The sequence below is a fragment of the Ambystoma mexicanum genome, chromosome 9, assembly GCF_040938575.1.
Source record: "Ambystoma mexicanum isolate Mex_15411 chromosome 9, UKY_AmexF1_1, whole genome shotgun sequence".
Lineage (NCBI taxonomy): Eukaryota > Metazoa > Chordata > Amphibia > Caudata > Ambystomatidae > Ambystoma > Ambystoma mexicanum.
The window spans coordinates 797002603-797023743 of NC_090931.1; the positions used below are offsets into that span (position 1 = coordinate 797002603).

The 21141-nt window shown below is 44.4% G+C and overlaps 1 protein-coding gene across 2 annotated transcripts in view; it reads right to left on the reverse strand.

Moving 5' to 3' along the window:
* Positions 1 to 20225, reverse strand: part of MAP3K13 (mitogen-activated protein kinase kinase kinase 13) — a 635805-nt gene extending 615580 nt beyond the window's left edge. For both annotated transcript variants that reach the window (XM_069615749.1, XM_069615750.1), the window contains exon 1: positions 20063 to 20225. The gene's annotated coding sequence lies outside the window, so the exon portion shown is untranslated. The remainder of the gene's footprint in view (positions 1 to 20062) is intronic.
* Between the last annotated feature and the right edge of the window lie 916 nt (positions 20226 to 21141).

The following is a 21141-nucleotide window of genomic DNA, read 5'->3' on the forward strand; positions in this document are numbered from 1 at the left end:
AAGCTAGGGAGATTTGCATTACTTGAATATAAGACGTAGTAGCAAGGAGTGGTGTTGTTGAACACAAGACACATTGCTTCTCAGTGCCGCAAGCCTCCCTTTTGAAGCCCACTTAGACCTTGGATTGTGGGACCCATAAATATGTCAACATTGCTGCACGCAAACACATTAAATATCCAGGATGCAGAAGAATATCTGCCATTGCAGATACATACCGCTATTCCAGCCACAGAAGAGGTCTATTCAAACCTACTGTATTCCAACTATTCTTTAGGAGCAACAGAGCAGTAGATGTTGAGATCTTGTTTCCTGTAAAGTTATCTATAGCCATGACCAATGTATTTGATCCTGTCTATCTCCTTCTGTACTGACCTTTAAAACATAGTTCTTTGTGTCTATGTTTTTAATGCCTGTCATTTGAAGGGATTCAGTGGACATTTTATAATTGACCACAGCACATAGCAGCTTTTCAGAATTCTTACTTCCTTATGGGTAACTTTTAGCAGTGATCAGCAACCCCTGGCACTAAAGAGGACAATATCGTTCTGAATTGAGATCACATAGGTGAGGCAAATTGATGGGATTTGGGAGCCCCTGGATGTAGGCCCCAGAGGTGCTAGACAAGAGAGCCTCTAATGCTACACGCCATCCCAAGCCTATTTTCCTATGGTCCAAGTGAATTACTAAGACACTAGACCTGGTCAATAAAGTGTAACGCACCAACAAAAAGGGAATCTTTTTGGCATGTAAAGAACTCTGTTTACCGATATAGGGTCCAATTAGCATAATATATGAGAAATTCGACTTGAGAGATAAGCGAACATGGTCAAGAGAGAGTCTGTGAGTTATTCACTCTGAACCTAGGGGAGACTTGTGTTCTTTCCCAGATGCTATTAGATAATTCAGTGATATGTTTGACTCAGCTGTGGAGAACCATCTTGGAGTCTAAATTACTTTTTCATGTTATACTGAGAACGGAGCACTGCCTGACTCCAAGATGGTGAAGGGTTATTTGGCTTCAGTGCATGGAGCTACGCGACAGCCTTCTGCAGGTATACATTCACCTGGGGAAGTTGTAGTAAACACTGGCTCGCACAAGTTAAGAAGCCCACTCCCAAATGACACTACTACTAACGGTCTCCCAATCATGACCACAGACTTGGAGAGAGGGAAGTGTGGGTGTCCTCTGTCGTATCTTCAGCAGTATACTAAATAAAACTGTTGTCACACCTGAGGCCTCTCATCTCCCAAAAAAGCGCCGAAACCATCGCCAGGGCAATAATAGGGGCTATGTTGGACTACTGTTGTAGCCTTTTGCTGGGATCTAGTAAGCGGGTCATACAGAGACTCCAGGTGGTCCAGAACTGGGCAGTGAGAGTGGAAGTTGGCCTCTCAAGGCGCGAGCACGTAACGGAGGCCAGGTGAGGGCTCCACTGGTTGCCCGTGGTATCTAGAATTAAATTCATAACATTGGTGATAACCTTTAAGTGCAAAATGCTGATGATGTCTCCGTATCTCCAATGTTTTATCACCGACAAAGTATACATGAGATCCTTAAGGTCGGACTCAAAAAAAGTTTTGGAGCAACCTAGAGCTAGGACCTCTAAGGCAGAAAATGGGGCCTTTGTATTTAAGGCGCCCAGTCTGTGGAACAATCTGCCAGACCATTTGCGCACCCTTGGGTGCCTCGTAAAGTTCAAGAAGTCTCTTAAAACCTTCCTTTTTGACTGAGATTACTAGGCACACCTTCCTCTCTTCTTTACGTTGTTTCTGCTGTCTAGGGTCTAGTGAGCTATGTCTTGTCTCTATCTCTTGGCCTGAGACTCTCACCTGTTGAGTAGGCCTCTGTCGCCTTCCTTTTCATTTCTTTGTCGTCCGCGCCTTCATGTCTGCGGGTCTATAGTGCGCTATATAAATATCCTGTAATGTTAGGATATGGTTTGAGAGCCCAGAGGAGTAGGATAGTGGATGGCGATATGGAGGAGAGGTTGGAGTGGAGTGAGGAAGACAGTGGGGAAAATAGGGATCGTAGAAGGGAGAAGCTGTAGACGGGAGTGGAGCAATGGGAGAGATTGTAAGGAAGGAAAGGGGAGAAATTGAGGAAAAAATACAGAGAACAAAGGAGAAGATGAAAAATCTATGAAGGGGGGAATGAGAGCAGGAGAAAGGTGAACAACCAAGGAGCAAGAGGAGGGGTGAATCACAAACCGAAGGAGGGAAGGAGTTGCTACAGCTAAAGATCAGCGAGGAAGAGGGGATGGGGAAGTAGGAGAAGAGGAGATAGAGAATTCCAAGTTGAAGTAGGAAAATGCTGTGAACATGGAACATCTCAACGAAGGGAAGAGGGAAATAGAGAAAAGGAGGCAGACGCAGAACATCAACAAGTATTGGCAAAGCCAACAGTTTGGGCTTGTGTATAAGTATTAGGAATTTGCCATGCACTGCTATTATATATCAGGTACTCAAACCATTTTGTAGCTGCTACCATCGAGAGCCAGGTAATACCACTACAGTAGTGCCTGGCAAATGACTTCCCCATGCCGACACAAAAGCCAAAGCGTTTGTGCCATTCATTGTTATTTATGTCCTCGATGTACATGGCCAAATGCAGATCTTATGTTTTTTCAGTGTCGCCAGCTATATTTATATTGTAACTTTATACAAGACAAAGAAAAGTTACATTGATTAAATGGATGAAGTACACAAGCCAAAGCTGTTGGCTTTGCCAATGCTTGTTTTTAGAGTTCAGTGAAAGACATGCATAGTGCTTATAAATGGAGTGGCCGAAACATTTTTATTACACGAGTAGCAGGCTTACAGTTCCAATTAAGTCAACTCTCAGAGGTCTGTTTTGGAGAAACTCTGGTAGGCACTTGAAGTGCAAAGTTTGATGGTAAGGCTTGGTAAAAGCGAGCTCAAAGAGTTCCCATGAAGAGGTGTTTTGGTCGGAGAGGGGCAGGAACTGGGTGGCAATATCAGCATGGCCATGGGAAGTCCATGGGTGGGCAAATCACCAAATAACACCTGCAAGCTGTGTGTCCCTCCTCATTCTCTCTATCTGTTCTGCAATGCAATAGTTTTGGCTTACGATACCCAATAGCCCAAAGTAAATAGGAGGCAGAAAGGGCTCACAATATAATCATAGTGCATACCAGCTGAAAAAGAAACGCCCACCTGGCCAGTCATGAAAGGCTTGAAGAGAGAGGGACATGATAGGCAAACAATGACTCCTTAGATGTTGCCCTACCTAGTGACATTGTCATAGAATAGAGGCACTAGTGGCCCCAATTTATTTCAGCAATGTAAAATCAAGTTGTGAAAAATGCAAAGTTGGGTGGGAATGTGACAACACAGACGTCAACAAAATGTGTAGTAGAGTTCCTATTCTTGTCAATGTAGTGGTTCTTGCTTTGGTTGTGATAAATGAAAGGGTGTTTGACATAGCAGGACTGCAAGCGTTACAGCTGCTGCATTTGAAGAAAAAGACCCTGGACTGCAGAGGTGACAACCATTTTGGTAAGAGACTGGTGGCGAGCAGGTCTCTGAGGGAGAATAGGGAATGTGCAATGTGCCTGGGAAGTAGCCATCGCTTGTTGAAGAAATGGCCAATGTATGTGACCTGGAGTATTTGTGTACTGAAGGAAGTAATAAGTGGATGAATGTTGGAGCAGTGCTCTGTGGGTGAAGACACTGGTTCTCGGTTGCATGCAGCGTTGATCACTCTCCATGTGTAACGCCCAAGTTTGGACTGACACACAATCCGTTTGCTCTCATTCGGGAACTCGCTCATTCTGGAGTAGGGCAATTTCTCTTCACCCTTAAACACTCCCGTAGTGAATGCTCCACTTCAGGGATGTGGGGGGGGGGGCTGCGTTTACCGTGGAACGCTCATGTGGGATTGGTTGCTTCACAATACAGCTTACAGGAGATGCCGTGCATTGGCCTAATTTGTGACGCCTGGACAGTAAATGGGTGCATGGTTGTGAACGACTGTGAAGGCAAAGTTGAGGCGATTGGGATCCAGGACATGCACATATGCCAACACTCCCTGAGTGGGGCCTTTCTATAGAGTAAAGGGGATGCATCTTAACATGGCTTGTTGTCTGTGTGCCATAGCCTGGTCTCACCCCATCATCCCATTAGCAGGTTGCCAAAGGTGGAAACAAAGGGGCCCATGGCAATGCCTTGTGTTGTAGATAGCAAGCAAAAGCAAACAGGACATCATTGTGGGTGAAACAGAAGGGGAGCATATTAAGTAACGTCTCTGAGTGTCCAAGAAAGCTCACACATCTGGACACAAGGTAGCGTCCGCAGGCTGCTAGCTCTTGGTAATGGACAATGTGGGTGTACAAAAACACTTCAGTAGAACATAGTTATTCTGGATTCTGGTGATGCGGTCTGAAGCGCTACGGTTGTATGTGGAGAGACCTAATACAAATAGCTGAAGATGGTAATCCCTATATTGCAATGTATTTTCCGGAAGAGAGAGTTCATTGATTACACATTAGACTGGTGGATTGTACAGGCCCTTGTAAATGCATCATTGGAGACATTGGACTGAGACACTTGAGGAGATTCTACACGTCGTTCTCAAGCAGAGTTCTGCCCAGCCACTAATCAAGGTCTAAATCAGTTTTGTAATCCAAAGTTATGCTATATTAGGCATTTGGCTAATGCATGTATCCACCACTTGGTCATCTTGGCGCAATAGCAACCTAACTAAAAGGTTGGTTATGCGCCTCATCCATGGTTCTGGAAGCATGCGGGACATGCATTGAATGCAAGTTTTAAAAGAATGGTCTTGAAGGGCATTCCAGATCTTAGTATCCCAAACAGCAAATCAGGGGCTGTCAACTCTTTCTTTCCTATACCCTGGAATAGTAAGCAGACCAGCTGGTTGTGAGTGAAGTGAAAGTGTGGGGTGGTACCAGTGGATCCTTTGGGGAAGGAAAAGGTGTTTATGTCCATCCATCACTTTGTGAATTAGACACAGGTATTTAAAAAGAACTTGCTGTTGCCAGACCTGCAGAAAGAAGGCCACGTTTGCAGAGTCTAAGCAGCAATCATGCCACCGCATTCTGGAACCCAGAGAAGTTATACGTTTAGCAGAATGGTCTTGGAAATGCTAGCTCTGGGGGCAATACACTAACATTGGGAGCAACATGATGCTGTGCAGGGTAGAGTTTGATTCCCCAGTCTGGTGCTTATAAGTGGGAGGCGCTTGATCCACAATAGGTTTAGCAGAAAGATCCAGGTATATGCTGTTATGATAAGCCAGCCGAGCTGAAATAAAAGTATTGACAGCCATGACTCGCTGTAGGAATGACAGGGGTGGACCAATAATGTGTTCAATCTTTTTTAGGTGTGAAAGCAGTTGCGCTGCCGTTGGCCACACCCCCATTACAAGGGCTTTTAACATCAGCTGCCAGGGAATTTGGGCATTTCCCAATTAGCTTGTCCGAGCACAAATCATGTTTTCAATCCATTCCCCTCGCCCTGTGCAGATTTCCAAAGCATGCTGTGCCCCCACAGTTTATATTTAATACCTGCAGATAAAAGCAGAATCGATGTGGGACGGTGCAACCACTGCGTTCGCGGGAAAAGCAAAAACAGTCCCAATGGCAGCAGGGTCAGCAGCGAATGCCCCGTCGTGTCCATTCCGCATGCGGAAGGAGTGGCGACAAATAGCTTGCAAGCACCGGCATTACAAACACATATCGGGCCTCATTACGAGTTTGGAGGCAGCCATGCCCTTAATAAGGGCAAATCTGCCTCCGAACTCGGGTCCGGGTTCCCTGAATAGGGAATTACCGGGCCATTCCGACCTAGGAGGGCCCGGTAATTCCTCATTCAAGAAACCCATCCCCATTCGGGAATGGGGATGATGCTAACAATGCGCCCGTTAGTAACAGGCCCATTGTTAGCATGCTGGTCCCCTCGCGGGACCGACAAAGGACGTCTGGTCTGACCAGAAGTCCAGAGCGGGTCCCGCGAAGGAACATCGTAATAGGGCGGAATGAGGTTAACGGCGCTGGCACCTTTACCCGCGCCGTTAAACCCATTCCGCCAGGGTCGTAATGAGGCCCATCGGCTTGTGGTCACTGCAATGCAGCGATCCCTGCAGTCAATGCATAGCAGGAAACAATGGCTGCCTGTACCGAACGTGCTGTTTTTAAAAATAAAAGTTCAGTTCAAGCTCGGAATCTTTCAGCGCTATCGAGGCACCCCCTACTCCGAGGCCTCCTGCAGCCACGGGTGAGAGGGCCATCCAAGCGGGCATAATTTTAATTTCACTACCGCCACCAGCAACGTTAGTTAACTAGACAAACAATACAAAAGGGTCAAGAATGCAAAAAGAGGTGTGGTTTGAGGGAAAATGGGTGGGAATGGGAGGAAAATTCTATAGGTTTGAAGCATAGCCAAACAACACAAATCCATCCCCATATGCCATCTGCATTGAAATGCATTAGAGACCGATATTCAAAGCCCCTATTTCAAGCTCTTATGTTAAAGCTCTTATTTTAATAACAATAGTTTGGGCTTAAAGGTAGTGCTTTCAGCGCCACATAATAGCCAAAACTAAAAAGGGGAGTGTGAGAGAACGACAAGAGAGCGCGAGGTTGAGAACCAGGGTCCTATCAAAATAAATACAAACTACGAGGGAAGACAAATGGGAAAAACCTGAAATGGGACAGTTGCAATGAATCAAAATATTTGTATTATTGCTGTGGGAAAATAATTGAAGTTGCTCGAAGTTCTTTTGTATTAACCTTTGAAACTTTGTTGCCTGAAACGCCGACTGTGTGTTTGTTCCGAGGATCCTTGGCACACACGTGCGGGCGCCACTAAAAGACTACACTACCCAGCAGCCCTGTAGTTCCTCTTATTCCGTCCCCGGGCACGAACGCGCCGGCGTGAACGGAACTAGCGGGTCTGTGCTGGGACGCGCAGACGTGCCACACCACTTACCTTTTTGTTGCCCTGCACTCATGGCACCTCCAGGTAAGGACGTGTGTATTATACCGGAATATAACTCTGTAAGCCATACCCCAGGCCCTCTCCCAAATCAGGGGCCTGAGTCCTTACTTAAGGTTGCCCTACTTAATACCCGGTCTGTAGTTAAACACTCTTTGGACATGTATGATTATATATTGGAACATAAAGTGGTCTCGCTGAGACATGTGTCTCACTGAGACATGGCTTACTGACTCCCATGGACCTACCATAGAGCAGGTGACCCCCCCTGACTATTCTTTTTTCGGAAAACACAGAGAAGGGGCAGTGGGAGGAGGAGTGGCCATCACATGTAATAAATACCTAGGATTTTATAAAGCTCAAATTGAATGTTGTGGGACTGACATGATACACATTAAGATGACATCCAACCCCAATTTTACCTTAAATTTGGTTCTTCTTTATAGACCTCCTGAGGTTTCTGTTAAATTTAATGAAGATTTAGTTAATCTCATCTCGCCTATGCTAACTTCCAATACTGGCCTGGTCATCTTGGGTGATTTCAACCGCTGGAAAGGTGACAGGAGAGACACGGAAGCTTTGTCATTAGAAAAAATGCTGGCTAACCACCATATCACAATCCATAATGTTGACCCAACACACAATAAGGGCCACATCTTGGACTGGGTTGGCAGCAGTAACTTATCCGTCGAAGATATTTTGACCACACCATGTATTTGGTCTGATCATTCCTTCGTCACCTGTGCTTTGCGGCTTCCAGCCCTTGCGCGCAGAGTGCATGTCCCCATGCATCCAGTTAGAGTCCGAAATTTAAAAAATATAACCACACCCGTCTTAGCTAATTACCTACATTCTTTGATGACCGTAACCAAGGATACCGATGATCCTGAGTCATTAATAGACAAATATAATAAACTGACCACTTATATGCTTGATCAATTCGCTCCGATGAAAGATAAGTTGGTCAGGGATTTACCAAATCGCCAGAAATGGTTCTCTCCTTCCCTGGTTGACCTCAGAGCAAGTAAAAGGCAGGCTGAACATATCCGGCGTAAAGATGGTTCTATGGCCAACTTGTCGGACTGGAAGCTAAAAGAGAAGCAGTACAAATTAGCAATTCTCGAGGCCAAGAAAACTTATTATAATGATCAAATCAATTCTGCAGGCGATTAGACCAAAGAACTTTTTCGCCTTTTTAGATCTTGGGAAAAACCCACCGCTTGTGGTTCCACTATTAAACCCACCATTGAGGACTGCAATTGTGTGCAGAAAGCTTTTGTGGATAAACTACGCAAAGCCCAAGATAAAATTAAGCAGGAAACTCTGACTCTCCCATCGCCCACAGTTAAGACTTACTGCTGTCCAGTCAGGTATCACAACCTGATGCCAAACCAAGGGATACTCAACAAAATTCTATGCCCAAAACTGTCACCAAAACTGAACCTGCAGTTGGTTTCACCTTTAAGGAAACCACTGTAGTAGAAATTATCAATATTATGAAATCTATGCGGCCTACCAAATGCCCAGGTGAACTTCTCCCATCCAAAATCATCTTGGAGCACAAAGAGCAATTTGCGCCTTTCCTATGTAGATTCACAAATGCCTCTTTTCGGTCAGGCAAAATCCCTCAGCCACTGAAAAATGTTGCAGTCTCACCTCTACTAAAAAAAGCTGGACTGGATCCCTCTGATGCTGCCAATTTAAGGCCAATTACGAATACCCTGTTTCTACTCAAATTTATAGACAAGGTTGCAACCATCCAATTGCAGGATTATGTATTAATGGCTGACATACTTCATACTAAACAGTCAGGTTTTAGAAGCCATCATGGCACTGAGACCGCCCTCCTGGACCTGCAGACTCCTATGCTTTCTAAGATAGAAGAAAGCAGGTCGGGGCTGCTGATGGTGTTGGACCTATCGGCAGCTTTCGACCTGCTTGATTATAACATACTTCTTGAGAGAATGCAGTCGGGGCCTCTCTGCAAATGCCATAAAATGGCTAAGATCATTTCTAGAGGGTCGTCGATCGCAGGTATACTGGGGGGACTGTGCGTCGGAACCACAACTGTTGACCTGTGGAGTTCCACAGCGGCCTGTCTCTCCCCTTTATTATTTATTATTTACATCCTCCCCCTTTGCAATGAACTGGAATTCTTTCAGATTTTCTTTTGCAATTATGCGGATGACTTCCAATTGGTCCTTGACATCACGGGTAATCATGACACAGACCAAAATTTGGTAGATATGGTATATCAACTGATAAAAAAGTGGATGTCTACAAACTGGCTCTGCCTTAATGCCTTAAAGACTGAGCTCATGCTATACAGACCCCGTCAGGTACTAACTATACTGGACCAGGCGTACTCAGGTTTCAGAATTGATGGTAGTGATATAAAAGTTGTACAGAAAGTTAAAACGTTAGGTACCTTCATGGAGAGTAGCTTAGACTGTGAAGCTCACGTCGCTGCCATAGCAAAGAGCACTAACTACCATCTTAAAGTGCTCAGACAGGTTGCCCCACTTGTTTCCATTGAAAACCGTACTAAACTGATGAGAGCTGTTATTCTGCCACGCATGGATTATTGTAATGCTCTCCTATGTGGGGCAAGTAAAGCCAACATCCTTGAACTCCAAAAGGTACAAAATAAAGCTATTTGTATCATCTACCAAATGAAATATTCAGAACCAATTACTGCTGCTAAGGAAAAGCTACATTGGCTTCCTGTTGAGGCCAGAATTCAGTTTAAGCTACTCACCATCTGCCATAAATGCATCTTTGGGACTGCACCAATTTATTTGAAGGATGTTATACGTGTTTACCAACCCTCAAGAAGGCTCGGATCAGCGGAAGATCTCTTACTAGTCCAACATTGTGTAAAACGATCCCGTGGGCTGGGCAGAGCGTTTCATATCCAAGGCGCTAAGGCCTGGAATGCGTTACCAGCTACATTGCGTAAGACCAAGGATTTACTCTCCTTCAGGAAACAGTTGAAGACCTATCTCTTCCATTAGTAGCCCCTCTCCTCATAGGTAGCCTGCATGTTTCTGTCTCTCGGCGCCTGGATGCCTACGGGCTTTGGGGCGGTATAAGATAAAATAACATAACATAACAAAACATTTGAGTTTTCACTTAATTTCTCTGGTAATCCATTTTATGTAAAACCTTGCTAAAATAGTTAAAACTCTAATTTTGTGAACTGTTTTTTTTCATATGAAGTGGTGTACGTTTGCTATGGATAAGGCTGCAAGTCCATGACATACTCATTTGTACAGACCAAGAAGAATTTAAAACACTCACAACCTGCCCTGAGGAAGAACAAACATGATTTGTCAACAAAAACGGGCCATTGAATGACAGCATCTATCTGTTGAAAGAAATATGACAATGGTCCTTGTTAATAGGAAGGCAGAAAGTCACTAGGCAGGTTGTTGTTGAATTGTTTTCTGTATTGTGAGGCATTTTATGAATCCTACAAATAAATAAATTAAACGTATAGTTCAATTAGCAGTGTGCTAATTTAGAAGGGGTTTGCATACATTAGACTAACAGTGAAATGGAGTGTGAACTCGATTTTCTTTTATCCAAATTAAATATTGGAAACACCTTCTCCACTTTATCCATACAATGTGACATTTCTTTAATATTAATCTTAACTGTTCTCTTCATTGTATCTTATATATATACATAAGATACAATGAAGAGTTCGGCCGAACTCTTTAAAATCTGCAAGGAGCTGGAAAATCCTGCTCCAGTCTCGATTTCTCCCATCCCCTCCGAAGCCCTCTGCACGGCCTTGGCCTTTAATTTCATCTCTAAAACTCAGGACATCCTGTCCACCCTCTCGTCCTCTTCCATCTTCTCTCCTCCTCTTCCATCTTCTCTTTCCGCCACCTCAGGCCCCCCTGCAGCCACCTCTCCTCCTTCCTTCTCTTCCTTTCTTCTGTTCTCCCCAGATGAGATTTCCAGCCAAGTCTGATCTATGAAAGTATTGTCAAAACAGGTCCTTTCCTGTTCGTCCAAGACCACCAAGGACCATATTGACACCCTTGCTTCTGCCCTGACCGACTTCTACAACCACTCCTTTGCCTCTGGAGCCTTCCCCTCCCTCTGACGCACACTCTTGTGCACCCTCTTCTCAAGAAACCCACTGCGGACCCCTCCCTTACGGCCAACTATCACCCAATCTCTGTCACTCCTTTCCTGGGCAAACTCCTAGAAAAGCTGGCCATCTCCCTGCTTAATCTCCTCACTGATTCTGTTGGCTGTCTATATGACCATCAATCTGGCTTTAGAGCAGCCAGATGTACAGAAACTGCTCTCCTAAACATCCGTGAAAACCTGCTCTCCAACCTTGATTCTAATATCCCATCTGTCCTCATCCTACTTGATCTCTCCTCTGCCTTTGACACGGTCAACCCTGCCATCCTGCTCAACCGATTCCATGATAATCTGGGTATCACTGATCAGACCCTGTGCTGGCTGGCCTCCTTCCTCTCTAACCGATCCTCCCAAGTGCAACTTGGGTCCTTCCTTTCCTTTATTTCACTCTCTACTTGTGGTGTTTCCCAGGAGTCTAACCTCTCTCCCTGGCTTTTCAACCAATATATCTGGCACCCTTCGCCCACTGCATTGCTGCTCTCGGCTCCAATGCCCAGTGCTATGCAGATGACAGTCAGGTCATTTTAAGGCTCTCCTCTGCCACCTCTCATCTCTGACTGTTTGTCTGCTATCCAAGAGTTGTGTGCCTCTAAGAACCTCTGTCTAAATGCCAGTTTAACTGAGATCCTCCCCATCGGCACACCCACTCCTTCCTTTCCTATCACTCTCTGGCCGGCCTCCCTTGGCCCTCTCCCTGCTCCCACCCGTGAAGCTAAGAACCTTGGGGTCATCTTCAACTCCACACTTTCCTTTTCTACACACATCTCTGATGTCTCTAAGAAGTCAAACTATCAACTGCACCTCCTCAGAGGTATTCTTCCCTTCCTCTCCTTCCCCCAGAAACTTACTGTCTTTAGTGCTCTGGTTCTTTCTAGGCTGGACTACTGTAACAGCCTCTTTCTAAATCTAACTGCCTCTACACTCCGCCCTTTGCAACTCATCCAGAACAAGACTACCAGACTTGTCCTTGGCCTCAAGCACAGGGATTATATCTCTCCAGCCCTGAAATCTCTTCATAGGCTCCCAGTGGCTGCAAGGATTAATTTCAAGACCCTTTGCATTGCCCACAAGGCCTTCTGGGGCCTGGGTCCGCAATACCTTCAACTCTCCCTCTGTAAATACCTTCCCGCTCAAGCTCTTCACTCCTCCACCTCCAACTCCCTCAGGGTCAGCCGCTTCTCCAAGCAACGATTTGGGGGTAGATCTCTTTCTTCGGCTGGGGCCTCCCTCTGGAACAGCCTCCCGGCCTCCCTGAAACTTGAGGAGAACCATCTTCGGCTCCGGAAATGCCTCAAGACCTCCCTCTTTGCCTCTGCCTTTGCTCTTCTTCTCCCACGCGGACCTCTCTCTGTTTCGGCACCTGGCTACCCTCTGATTTCGGGCCCAGATCCCTGCCTATCCTGCCGCACATCTGCACTGCCTCCTGGCAACACTTGCACTTGGGTCTGTATCTGCAACCTTACAGTCCCCTTCTTGCACTTATCTGAAACCCGTTGTCTGCACCTTTTCTCGCACTTACCACTTGTTGGCAGTAATATTTGTTGTTGTTGTTTGTTGTTTTAATTCCCATGTTCAGCACTTTCCACTGCTCCCAACACCTTTGCACTTTCCCCCTTCCCTTCTCTCCTGCACCTGCACGTTTTCAATGTCACGGGGCCTAGTAAGATCGCTGTTTTGTCCTCCCTTTTCCCCTCCACTGCCTCGTCGCACTCTGAAACACTTGTCTATGGGCGCAATATAAATAAAATATCATATAATATCCAAGACAGAAACATTACATGTCAAGGAGACGCTTTCAATTGGGACACAAAATAATTGACGGAATGGCACTGCAGAGCCAACATTTTGTCCACCTTTCAGCCGTTTGTAGCTTTTGTGTTATTTTTTCACCATGGTCCCATACAGTCTTATTTCGACATTGTGTGGCTTTAGTTTTAAGCAGTGGTTGAAGGAAGGTTTGAGTGCATCCATGCGAGTCTTTGATATCAACCAAAGCGTCCTTAAAGATTATTTATTACTCCTTTGAAAATAGACATTAGTACATTAGAATCCTTCTCTGGTGAAGCAAAAAACTCTTCAAAATGCGTTAGAGATGGCAGGCGTGGCAGTACTGCTCGAGTGGACCCCTTCACCGCTGCGACTGAAGTATGACATATTGCTCGGGATATTTTGCCGCGATGGTTAATAGCCAGGTTTGTTAGAAGGTGACAGTGTTGCTGCCAGTTCTTTCAAAGAGTCACAGAACAAGAGGTCCCAAGGTTCCAGAGAAGCTCTTGGAGCATCTTAGTGGCTCTGACCATAACATACAAGATGGCAATTTGAGATGGTGAAATCAAAGGAAGATGGTGGTTTACTGTTTACTGTTTCATGCTCATGGCGACTGAGATTCTATTGCTACAAGCTGCAGCTGGACAGTTTATTTTCCAAGGGGATTTTGGGGAAGAAATTGCTGGCGTCTCTTTTTCATGTTGCACGTCTAAAGCTCTCCCCAGGTGTTTCAGTTGTATGCTGCATATCTGTATTGTACATATATCCGAGGATTCTCGAGCATTTAAAGTAGTGGCTTCTTCTCTCTTCATTGTATTTAATTCAATGTGTGTGTGTGGGGGGGGGGAGAATAACTGCTGACACCTGTGATAGTTACCTCCTTTGGCCCATTGACAGCAATGTCTGTGTGGGAACCTTCTGGTGGTGTTGATGGTAGCAAGGTAGGAAGTTAGGTGTTGTATGGGGTTCAGAAACCAGTCAGAGTGGATTCCCATTGATGTTCACTGCGGTCCGCGGCAGCAAGTTCAACACCTTTCTTCAACATTTGGTGCAGCCTGTGGAACTGTGGCATAGAAAAAGGACAGAGAAGCTAGGGATGAGGGCAGTGGAGAAGGTGAACAAGACGGGGGAGAAGAGAATTCCCAACAGTGAAGATCTGCCGACGACACTGGTAACACTGTAGAGCGTGCAACCTGGTTGGCCGTGTGCGAGAGAGAGACAGATGCCAGATATCAGACACAGAGCCGGAATGTGGTGGTGAGAACTAAATAAGAAAAAGCCTCTGAAAACATCAAACTGAGACGATGCACACGAGGGTTGAGAGTGAGAGACAAAATCAAAACACTAGATGTGCTACCCCCAGGCAGAACCACCAGAAGATTTCTTGATGGTGAGGTTGGTGTGAGTGACCAGCTCGAGGGGAGGAGAGTGGGATTACAGACTGGAGAGAGGTTAACGGAGAACTGACATTTGAGGAGGAAAACTAAGGAAGGGACCACAAGACAGTAAGCAGAAGTCTCAGTAACAATCCAGTTAAGTGTGTTGTGCAAATGATTGTGAGGCAAGAGGCTATTGGACGGTAAGCTTCTAGAGCCAGGGGAGAAAATGATGCTGAGAGGAAAGGCTACTGGCTGGAACCCAGCCAGTGGAACAAATTACTAGGGTCATTGAGACATTAAGTATACAAAGGACTGTTTCCTGATAGACCTTAGAAGACAATTCCCTAGACAGACATTCACAACGGATTATGTATTAAGGCACACTGCATGTTAGAACTTGAAGGCAACTTTCACGGGGCTACTCAGTACAAATAAACATTGGATACTGGATTCTGAAGTAAAGTTCCTAGACACACCGAGAAACGGGTTTTACAGCAAAACCCTGCATGCTGGGACTTGAAGGCATCATTTCTGGAGACATTGGGGAACAGATTGTAACAAGGGACATTGCATACCGGAACTTGATGGCACATTTTCTAGAGGCATCAAGAACCTGGTTGTGAAGGGAACTCTGTATACTGGAACTTGGAGCTCAAGTTCCTAGATATTATTGAGGAGCTGACTAAAAGTAAAAAGAATGCATGTTGGAACTTGATTCAAGTTCCTAAAGACTTTGAGATTGAGAAATACTGTCAAAAAAATAACATGGCGATTCCCAAGCCCCTTTAAAATAGTTCCAAGTTTGATTCTCTTGCGTGGTCTGTGCTCACAATTTGAGAAAATGCCCATACTGCATATATTTTCGAAATGCAGGTGCAATACATTGGTGTTACGTTTGCTCATATCCTCACTTTATGGCTCCAGAGAATGACAGACTTCTCTCATAGTCCTTCTGTGCTGTCTCTGGATGTGTGTATTTATGTACCTCACTCTTTGGATCAGTGTCTGGAACATTTACTTGAGCTTTCAGGGGGCCTTGCACTCTTCCGCAGTTGTTAACGGTTTATTTTGTTCTGCCAAACTGCCAATATTTTTAAGCACCATTTTCTTAGTTATTGTTTTCTTGTGGGGTCTATACTACAAAGCATAGCTTTCGGGAATGTAATGAATCATAATTGGGTCAGCTGCCATGAACTAAAGCAGTATGCTGGTCGGGAGAGGGCCGGGGTGATGTTTTTGATGGCTAGCTTTCTTCAGGCTGTGCAAATGCTTCAGCAGCAGTTTAAATCAGAGTTAGGGTATATTAGATTGCAATTACATACAGTCTTACAACCCAGTGCTTCATATTCTTAATTACTAAAGATGCTATGTATATGTCCCGGGAGGATGGCTAAGAGGCAACGTGCTCGCCTTGGAAACAAAACGACACGGAGCAACACAGGTTCGATACCTGGGTCCGTGCGTGTTATAATCATATCGGTTCCCGTCCTCATCCTGCCTCTTCAAACATGGCTCATTATTTTCTGTCCAGAAGATTTCCCTTCTAATGCACACAAAGCTAAATAGTGTGATAAATAGTGGGCAAAACCTACCTGACTCTCATTAGGAGATTTGTGGCAGCACGTGGATTGCTTTTGAGAAAGTTCGCCCAGGTTTACCCGCAACCAGTGTTCAATCCTGGTGAAACCCTCACAGACTGGGTGGACTCCTCAATCATCTGAGCACCAGGATCTGATCCGCTCAACCAATGTTATCACTGTACAGATGTAGGGAATTGTCAGACTCATTTCTTTTAGTTTTTTGTTGTTATTATGAGATAGCGTACAGCCATGCTGTATACCATGCTCTCTTCCCAGTACCATTGCAGAACTGACTTTGTGGACCAGCTCTTCGGAATCACCAAAAGTGTCATTTGTGAATCCTAACAATTAATGTGCAGTTCTTAGTTGAGACTTTCAATGGGAAATCATAAGAAGTACATTTCCTTGTGGCCGCTAACCAATTAAATATGACTATATATGCCACGATGTTTGCAATAAGAGGCTTCCTTCCAAATCACCCCTCTTCGTTCCATAATTTCCCTTGTTGGCAAGATGTTAAACCTGAAACGCATTAATGCTCCTCTCACATATCCATTCGGACATCGCAATAAATAGGGGGCTATCGCGCCCAATGTTTGTGTTCATACTGCAAGTGAACCAAAGAGGTGTACCACAACTTCTCAATTGTGACAATCCAGTCTGCCTGATATAGAGAACACTTTACATAACGAGGCCAGAGAAGCAAATCTTCCTCATTCAAATCCAGGCCCCTTAATAGATCTTCACATTGTGTAACCATCATAGGATAGGAAATGTTATGCTCCTTAATAATTAATGATCATTGTACCAAAACAATGTAGTCAAAGGACGGTGGCACAATTGGAACAGTAGGGTCGTCTTTGCTCTTTGTGATGGAACTTAGACTACTAGGCCATCCACCTCATACAAAGATGAGCCGTGACAGTGGCCATTGTTGCGGCCATAGTCGCTTTTGCACATTATGCCTCATTTATAACTGTGTGTCATCTGCCCAGATTTATCACATTTTGTGGGGACCAGACGACCATGCCTTCAGGAATGAGGATTTCTGAACAATGCAGGGTTTCCCGCACATGCAAAAACACAGGATAGGGAGTTTTTGCGGAAGTAGATTTAATCGAGGTAGAAATCATCGAATTTTTAACAACAGATTTTTAGGCAAATATATGCAGGGTTGGGTTTAGGTGAATAATTAATCTAGGGGGATTAAAGAGGGGGTCTTCCCTGCATATATTTGCGGCAAAATCTTCCAGTAAAAAAATAGATACTTCAATGAAAAACATTCAAAGAAATCACGTAGAACCCAAAAACAGTCCATGCAGAGAGGAAGTGGACTGGGCAGACGTGGTAGAAGTCCACACAATCATGCTTTGCATGGGTTGTCACAGCATTCACTCAGGCAGGTAAGAATGGTTAGTGCAATGGGGAATAATGTGTGTCATTAAGGAATTAGCCAACATCGACCATTCAAATGAACACTCAGGATCCTCACGCTCCCTCGTCAACTGGCACTAACCATGCCTCTGAATAGAGTGCCAAGAAGCCACTCTAGCAGAATAATGTTGCACTTCATTAGTCCACCATAACATTGCATACAGCTAGTACTGGAGCACACGGTGGCTTATTAACTGCCAGAGACATTATGCAACCCCATTTGTTATGCTGCACTTTGGGAATGGCTGATTTGCAAGGAAGCACCCAGTTATGATTCTTCTGTCCCAGGGGTCTGCAACCCATGGCACTCACAATCTTTTTGACTAAGACTCCCAGGATCGCCCCCTCCCTCCCCCAATCCCTTCTGGCTATATTGGCAGGAGCTCTGGGGAGAGGTAGAACAAAACAATTGGAGAGCCAAAGGATGCAGACGCCCTTGCTAGCCAACCTGTTGTTGCATGGACTTTCAATTGAAAGCCTACAGTTTGGTCAAGCACTTTTGGTCGATTCGATAAAATGCATATATGAATATGTGTATGTGGGCATAGAGGAGCAAGAAGGTTGGGGTAGATGGTGGGGGAGGGGAGCGGGACAGGGAGGGGCACACGGGGGTGGTACCCACCGAAACAAAAACAAATATGTTGATTTCAGGCTGACCAAAAATTGTTGAACAAATTGGCAGACTTTCAAATTAAAGTGTACATAAGCACGTAGAACCCTTGCAGAAATGTGTAATGAGTGCATAGTGTTAAAACAACTGTTTAAAAACAAAACTCCATGATTTTTCAAGACAATCATTTTCTGCAATTCCTTTGTGCACCAACCGATCCACTATATTTGTGAACCTCATTTTAGAAATCATTTAAACCATATTGAACAGATAGCCCCAGAACACCATTACAAACGTCCTCCTCTGGGTTTACTTTTACTAGAACATTGAATCAGATGCGGTTCATCTGACGTGGACAGGACTACATCTCCCAGACGGCATTGGTATGGTCAATGAAAGCTTAAGACTTGAAAAGTGATGCGTGCAGCAGCAACAAAGGGCCATCTGCATACAGGCCGACAACTTGCCATATTTCATTTGGTAGATGCAAGTCCAGTCCTGAGCTTTGGGACTTGGAGTCCTGGATTCAATGCTTAATTTGTAAATAAATAAGTTCCAGGGCCCAAATAGTTTGTAGCATGTCTGTTCCATTTCATATTGCTGCCTACTGCTTCTATCCCCTTGCCCCCAGCCCCCCAGTATAAACACATTTAGGGCTGCGGCTGCAACTCCCACCTTCTCATTGGAGATGATGTGTGCAACACCCATGGCAGAAGTGTGATTTACAAATACCACCAAAATAACATAGCATGGCAGTTAGATAATATTTAACTGCTTTTTTAAACACATCATCCCAGTTCCCAATTTCCTTTGATTATATAATCAAGTTGAACGTTTGTAATATCTACCCACAGAAATCCTGCTGGCTTCATATAGCAAAGTCATGGACAAATGCGACCAAAATAATTACTAAACTGCCTGCACCAAATGCTTTCGCCACCCACCCTACTGCAGCAATCCTGCCATTCATTACAGTAGCGGAGCATGATCAACAACATCCAGGTTGAATGGCGAAATGTGCTGGCATGACCAGCATGAGTGTCCAGCACTGTCCCCTTCTGGTTCATTTGTATTCATGAAACTGAATAACTAGTACATGAAATCCAGCCTGCCTCACAGTGTTGTTGCTTGTTGTGGGTGTCCAGTCATAATATCGAATACAATATTTTCGAAAGTCAAAATGTCGAAAAAAAAATGTCGAAAATAAAAATGTCGAATTACAAAAGTGTCGAATTTTTTTCAATATTTTTTCGAATTAATGTTTAAATAAATTATTAATTATAGTTTATAAAACAGAATTTTTTTAAATGGTTAAAGGTATATCCATGGTGGGTGGGGGAGATGGGGATGAAGGGGGGGTTTGGGATGGGTTTTTTTAATAATTAATTATTTAATTAATGTTTTATTAAATACTTTTTTTAAAAAATTAAAGGTATATCCATGGGGGGTGTTGGGGGGGATGGGGAGGAGTGGAGGGTTGGGGTAGGGGTTTGGGATGGGGGGTTTGGGGGGACCCCCCCAATAAAAAACGTTAGTATGTGTGACATTTTACAGTTATTTTAACATTGGTTTTTCGATTTTTTTTTCGACATTTTATTTTCGATTTAATGACTTTTTCTATTATATGTATGTGTTTTCGACATTTTTGAATTCGACATTTTTTTTTCGACATTTTTGTAATTCGACATTATTTTTTCGATATTATGACTATAAACCCTTGTTGTGTACATAAGACTGTCTGTCATGTAAAACAGTAAACCTGCCAAAACACCATTTCATAACTGAAGATAATGAGACAGTAAGTGTAGGAGCTCAGAAACAAGTCCAGGTGTTCAACATTAAAATGAAGCTAACAAACACTAAAAATCCCAGCACGCATTAATGTGTTACATGAAAACAATACTGGAAACCTTATCCTTACAAAGTAGTGCCTCGAAGCAAACTCAAACAACTGCCAATACGTGGGTTTAGTGAAGTTACTTCTTTATATAAAAATCTAAAATGAAACATTTGACAACATACTACTGTTCCAAAATACAACTTTGGACAAATAACGTACACGAAAGTGTTACTTTTTCATTTGAATACAAGCAGCACTGTGCTGTCACATGACTGTCAAACTCTGTTCTGCTGTGCAAGAAGTTACGGGAACCTACTCTTTTCGGTCGTGATTTAAGAGGCTTATGGTCCCGTGGGTTCCTCTGGGCACTGCTGAATCCGGATGTAGGGGTCCAAGAGTGGCAGAGCACGCGACCTCGACCATGAATCATCACTCCCCAGGTAATCAAGGAAAGCCATCTCACCTGCCACAGGAGCTGAAGCCTCTGGGTGTTCATTTACTTCCTGAATCACACATCATCACAGGCGAGTTAGCAAATACCGTTGCAGGTAACGTCAAATCCCGCAGGGTGACTGAAAGCAGAGCTCCGATTGGCAGCGCTCGAAGGAACAATTATTTGCACATGGAAATACTGAACTGCCGACCTGCGAGTCATCTACAGTAAGTTGACGTTGCCGCTACAACACGTTTTGGTGCAGTGTTTGCTTCTAATATGAAAAGACTGTGTAAAGTGGCGCTTGTCAGAAACAGTTCCTCTTAAAAGTCAGTGAAGAGTCGCTTTTTGTGAACAGAGAAGACACGAGTACTGTGTTGTAATGTTGAGCATTATAGATCAGTTATGTGTATCAAATATTATTTCAAACCATCCCTAATGTTATTCCCCTCTTGCTATCTCCCGTGTGTATCTAGTGTGTAACGTCCTGCGTCTTGGAGTTAAAATCTGCACGATGATTCCATGCAACAGGAACATCGAGAAACGGACGGTTGGACAGGTGAATGGACGTAAGGGCAGCCAGGAGCGGAGTAACATGATTACCGACCTGTAATTAATCTTTATAGACCTAGCGCGAGGGGCGCACATGGAGTTATGGGCCCTGAAGACCAAGTTACATGGTCTTCAAGGTACATATGTAGCAGGGCAGTGGTATTACACGCCTTATGGGGAGACAGGTCTAGGCAGACACACAATATACATCTTATGCCTTAACTTATAACTTGACCCACCTCTTACCTATCTCCAAACCCCGCTTCGCTGGGTTAGAGATCATCCCAGTGAGCCACGCTGTGAACGTGGAGTAGCTATGAAAATGCAGGTTAGGGCAGTTTTCCTCCAAATATCCCTAAGGCACAAGATACTAGGTTAGTGTCACGTTGACGTTCCCATGGACACGGGAG